This window comes from Lotus japonicus, chromosome 5, assembly GCF_012489685.1.
Source record: "Lotus japonicus ecotype B-129 chromosome 5, LjGifu_v1.2".
Classification (NCBI taxonomy): Eukaryota; Viridiplantae; Streptophyta; class Magnoliopsida; order Fabales; family Fabaceae; genus Lotus; species Lotus japonicus.
The window spans coordinates 42395142-42401339 of record NC_080045.1 but is presented as its reverse complement, the minus strand read 5'-3'; positions in this window follow the sequence as shown (position 1 = coordinate 42401339).

The window sequence follows — 6198 nt, the reverse complement described above, 5'->3', positions numbered from 1 at the left end:
TCAAATGGATGAGTTTTGACTCGATTCAAGTTTTGTACAAAAACACTTTATTCGCTAAAACGTCCATAACTCGAGCTACAGAACTCAGAATGACACGAAACCAAAGCCAAAATTTCGACAATGGAGAGAGCTACGCTATAACTCAGGTCATACAGACCCAAAAATTATTTTTGGACACAGTACCATACCAAATAAGTTTCGGCCACTATCAAAATAGGGTTTCCCGAACTTTTTCTTTGATTCTAATTTAATTCCTAGGTATTCTTAGGCGATATCTAGGCCAGGGAAACTCTCAGAAAAATTATCGGGTCGAAAACTAACACAGGGGTATTTTGGTCAGTGTTTTTAGCCCGAAAACTCAAAGTCGGAATTTTGAAAAATAAATTTGATGAGCGTGTTCCTAATGACATTTATAACAACTAATCCTACTTACGCTAAGCTCAATCAGGATTTTTTGATTCAAAAAGCGAAGCTTTTACCCAAAAATGGGTTTTTCCAGAAAATTGTATCTCTGCGACGATTCAGCGAGATTCAGCAGAAAACAACCGGATATTCATGCTCTTGGGCATGTAGGCAATAAGTTTAGACACTGAAATCAAGTTATTTGAACACTTTTACAAAAAGCTCAAAAACTTTGAGCACAGAAAGACATAGAGAAAAGTGACAGAATTGACGATCAGAAGTAAGAAATAGCATCTATACCTCGAGGCCTACGTATAGCAACTGACAGTGCGACGATCAGGAAAGAATCGGTGAAAAACTCTCCTCTCCTCTCCTTCCTCAAGCTTGCGGCCAACAATGGTGAATGGTGGAGAATTTTGAGTTTTTATCCTATTTATAGGAGATGGAAACCGCGGGAAAATGAAAATTTCGCGATTTCGATTTTTTCTGCACATTCCTCTGTGAATTATAAGAGAGAATCTGACGACAGAATTTCAGAACTCGAAACAGGGTTCTTGGAATTTAAGCAAACGATTCACTAACAGTGCTAATCGATTTAACCCGAAAAGTTACTTTTTGCAGTTGATGTCGGATGAGAAAACTTCCTTCTGAAGAAAGATTAGAAACATCGAAAGAAATCGATAGACACGTGTGAAATCTTCGTTTGAAGCTCCGAATTGAAAAAGTCTTCATCGACAGTTTATTTTAAGGTTCTTGAGCTATCAGAGATTCAGTTTCGGCAAACTTCCGAGAATTGGAATCGGACGTTCGTACATTCCAGGGTTTCGTGTCGAAACACTTGTCATGGAAATGAATAAGAGAAATTCTTATATTTCTTTGAAGATTTTTGGAATTAGTTCCTATAGTGCTTTAAGAGTAAATTAGTCATTTATTAACGCTCTTGCCCTATGCGTAAGCGAATAAGACTCGCGCTATAACTTTTATCGACTTTAATACTATCCTTAGTCTTTTACTGAACTTTCTCCTTCATAAATCCATTCCATTCGATAAAATCTTGTTCAGGTTTTCCTTCACGATACATCGAACCTAATCGTGAATAGGAATTTCATTAATTTATTCTAAGCATAAAAACTTGGGTCTCACAAAGTAGGTCCAGTTCTTCGTTCCAGATCGACAGAGGCTGCTCAAGCACAAATTCAAGATGCTGAGGATATTGTTCCTATATCTCAAAGGAGTTGTACAGTTACATGCGTTTTTCCTCCAGAAGAACTACAAGTTCTTGCTGAATGGCGTTTCGACCTCGACAACATTGCTGCTAATGGGGTCGATCTTCGTCCTGAAGTACAGGCTCAAGGCTGGGAAGGGTATTTCAACAGACAACATGGTCCAGTCTATGACAAGTTGGTGAAGGAATTTTGGAAGCATGCTGATTGCAATGAGTATCCAGTTGTGTCCTTTGTTCTGGGTAAAAGGATCATCATCTCAGAGAAGTCTTTTGTAAGGCTTCTGGGTGCAGATACAAGTATTGGCTACAGATTTCAGTTAGAAGAATCAAAAGTCAAGACAAGTACCAAGGAGAAGGTCAACAAGGCTCTATACTCTACATGGAAACCGGGTAAAACTGATTGCAAGACAAATGATCTTCATCCTGATCTGAGAATTTGGCACATGATCCTACTGAACTGCATCAATCAAAGACCAAAGGGAAGTTCTCCATATTACATCAATTTCACTCAGAAGGTGTTGCTTTTCTTCATCAAGGAGCACACCAAAGTCTGTCTGCCTTACTTTCTATTCTCCTATCTGAAGGAATGCATCAGAAAGTCAAGAACTACTGCTTCACCCAAGTCTGCCATAAAATACATACCTTTTGGTAGATTACTATCTGACTTCTTCATTGAGAGAAAACTGATATCTGCTCTGACCAAATCTGGATGCACTAAAGACCTAACAACTATTGTTGGAGATGACTTCACTCCTACATCATTGAAGAGGATGAGCTTGATAGAAACAAAAGTTGAAGTTAACCCTGCTACTGCAAAGTCAAGAAGAAGAGTCCCTCTGAAGGACTACCCTCTCTGGTCAAAGGCTGATGATCCAGAGGCTATCAGGCTCTATCTTGATGATCTGAAGCAGCAAGGCTTTGAGATTGATGTGGATGAATTCTTCAGAAATCTTCCAGAACCTCCGTACTTTGAGTCTCATAGGAAGAAGAAGACCAAGAGGAAGCAAGAGGAACCCTCTGAGACAAAGGATCCCTCTGATGGTGATAATAATGATGATGATGAACCACCGCCTCAGAAGAAGGCAAAGAAGGCCAGAATTGCAACCCAAGTCACTCATCTAGAACCAACTCTGGAGCCTACTAGAGCTGCGATTTCCACCAGAGTCACAAGATCTGCAGTCAGAGCTTCAAGTAAGTTTGTTGTTCTTTCTTATGAAGATGATTTAAATTTGCTTGATGCAATTCATGTTGATTCCAACCCTGAACCTACACCAGTTGATCAATCAACTTCACACATTTCACCACCTAGGGCTTCATTCTTTAAACCCTCCATTGAGTAAGAACTCCTCTGGAAAATGCTCTAAACTCCTAAGTCCACTAAACCAACCTCACCCATTATCCTTCCATACACTCCACAAGCCTCTGAACCACAAGCTTCTGAGACACAAGCTCTAGAGATACCAACCATTGAAAAGTCTAACTCTGAGCCTAAACCCTCCGATCACTCAAATCAGGAACTCTCTGATAGAGAAATTCTCTCTCCTACTCCCTCTGTCTCTTTTCCTACCAATGTTCAATTTTCCTCTCCTTCAAATAAATCTGAAGCCTCTCACCAATTCTTTCAAATTGCCAGAGAAAGAATTTCAGAAATTCCTGAACATTTCATAAATGTTCCAAGTCCAAACCGCTATTCTGGACCAAGACCAGAACCTCTGGTTGCTCCTGATTTTCCAATCCATGCGGTCCCTCTGACTTCAGTACCACCATCTCTTCCTCTTTCTCCTCCACCTCAAAATGAAAATTCTGTCTCTGACCAATCTCTAAATCCTGAGACTGAAGTTTCTCATCCAAACCCTGAGACCAATACCTCTGAACCTCAAACTTTGCAAATTGGTTCTCCTCATGCTGTTTCTGAAGCTACAAGTAGTAATCATCCTTCTTCACCTGAAACCAATCTCTCCATTGTTCCCTATACCCACCTTGGACCAAACACCCTGCTTGATTGCATCAACTTATTTAATCATGAAGCATCTTTGAGGGTTCGCAATGTGCATGGTCGCACTAACCTTAGTGAGAAACCAGACATGGTTGCTGACGACTGGGATCGTCTATGCACTTGGATGCTGGACCAAGTGACAGTGATGACGGGTTTCCTTACTGCTGAAAGGGATCAAAGAGTTGAAGCTGCTAGTCAACGTTTCAGAAGAAGAGAAGCACTTAATGAACAAAAGTTGAGAGATCAACTTTATGCTGCTATTGAAGAAGCAAGGAAGAAGAAAGAACTAGAAGAAGTGGCAGAAAGGTTTGAAGCAGAACAACGCGAAGTTGCAAGACTGCAAGCTCTAGAACAAGCAGCTAAATTACAAGTTGAAGCTGAGGCTCTTAGAAATCAAGCACTTAGAATTATTCCATTTACTGATATTGCCTCCACCTCTGCTCAAGTTCCTCACTCTGATCAAGTTGTTCCGTCCGCTCAAGCTCAGTCAGACTCAAGACTTGATCTCATTGAACGCATACTTGATTCTCAAGAAGCTCTTCTCCAGAGTCTTCAAGAGATGTGCACAGAACTTCTGAAGAGGACACTCAAGCCTTAGTCTTAGGAACTCTCTTTTCTTTTGTTTTCCTTCTACTATGTTACTATGTTTTCGTATTTAACTATGTTTCTTTTATCTAATTATCGTTTTTCTTTCCTAAGTGCTTGCATAATTACTTGTTCATCATTACTTAGTTTTTTTCTTTTACTCATACGCATTAATCAACAAACAAGCTTCTTTTATTAATAACATCATTCATACATTTAAAAAGGAGGATTTTTCCTCAATGATCTACTCTGCCTGCGCATCGCTGCTTTCTCAAGCTTCAGACGATGCTGCCTATACTCTAGTTGGATCAAGCTCTGGCGCACTTCCTGCCTCTCAGGACTCTCCGCCATTGTCTCGAGTGCAGTCTCCATCGCTTGTCTTTTGGCAGAATTATCCAGCTCCCGCTAGAAGAGATCTTGAAGCTCCTCTTCAAACGCAATGAAGCCTCTGAGGATGCTGTCCATTTCTGGACTCAGGCTCATGCCTAGTACCTGGTTTGTCAGACTATAGACACTCGGCTTCTCTGGATGGCGCACGTTGATGAAGAGATCCTCGATCATCAAAGGCTTTCTTCCTTAATTCTTCGATGTATGCTATGAAGGATGCCATTGCAATGTTGAGTTCAAGTGAAAATAAGATGTGAAGACTGTTACGCTTTAACCGCTTTTTATAAGCTCAGTTCAGTCTCCAGAAGTTAATGCAGAAGCAGTTTCTCGAGGATTGTTTATTGGTAACAGATGCTTACCTTTAACTCCTTGGCCGGTCTTAAACGTTCCACTCTTTCATTTAATCTTCTGCATACGCATTAATTAAATACATTTTCTTTAATTTTTTATTTATTTTTCTCCATATTTTTAAACTTAGACCTTCTCTAAGGGGGAGTACCTTGTACTTCAAGCTAAGTTTTTCACACCCCATGCTTTTTGCTTTTGACAAAAAGGGGGAGTATACAACCAGTTTTTTATGTGTAAGCTGTGTTAGTGTGATTTCTTTTTCTTTTGGAGAATTTAAGAGTCACACTCTTTATGACCATAGATCTGTCCGTGGGCATTTGCAAGGAATACATTTTCACTTCTTCTGAAGTGATCATATGCTAAATCGGTTGACTGTGATACTTTTACCTTGCTCTTGACTCTGAATATTTATGCGCTCTGATATTCACATAATTATCTTTGTCATAAATTCTCACTCTGAACTTTTTTATTATTTAGCTCAGAATCTAGATATTACTAATGTTTTCATTAAGTCTTAGATTCAGGGGGAGCTAAGCTCAGAATCAAGCTGTGACTTGGATTCAGAATGAGCAACATAAACCATTCACCTTAGGATAAGTTTATCTCTATTCTCTTAATTCTGAGTGAATTCAGTTTACTGTTTAAGAATTGTTCATCAAAATACTTGGTTTTGTCATTATCAAAAAGGGGGAGATTGTAAGATCAAGTTTTGATCTAGTAGTACAACTCTATGTTTTGATGATTACATGTTAACTATTGTGTATGAACAATTATGGTACTCTAACGTTGTTTTATGAGTGTGTTATTGACAAGCTATGACTCTGATCTAATTACACATAAATCAGAAGCACTATGCTCAAAGAGTAACCTCCGCAACGCTTTCGCACTCACTATGTTCAATCTGAACAGTAGATTAAGCTTCAGAAGATCTGAAGATAGTAAAGCTCTGATATGGATTCAGTTCACTTGAAGTTCTGAAGACCAGAAGCTGTGAAGGATCAGAAGCTGTGAAGGATCAGAAGCTCTGAAGGTCCAGAAGCTCTAAAGGTCCAGAAGCTGAGTAGTGAAGATTTTGAAGTCCAAGAGTAAGCTGGCTCTGAAGACCAAGTAATTTTTCTCTAAGTCTAGAAGCAGAAGGTAAAAAGGTCAGAGGATCCAAGCTTCCCTCTGACTTTGATCACCAAGCTTCACAAGTTCCAACATGAAGCGTCGCTCTGATCAGAAGTCAACTAGGATAAAGGTCATGTCATTATCC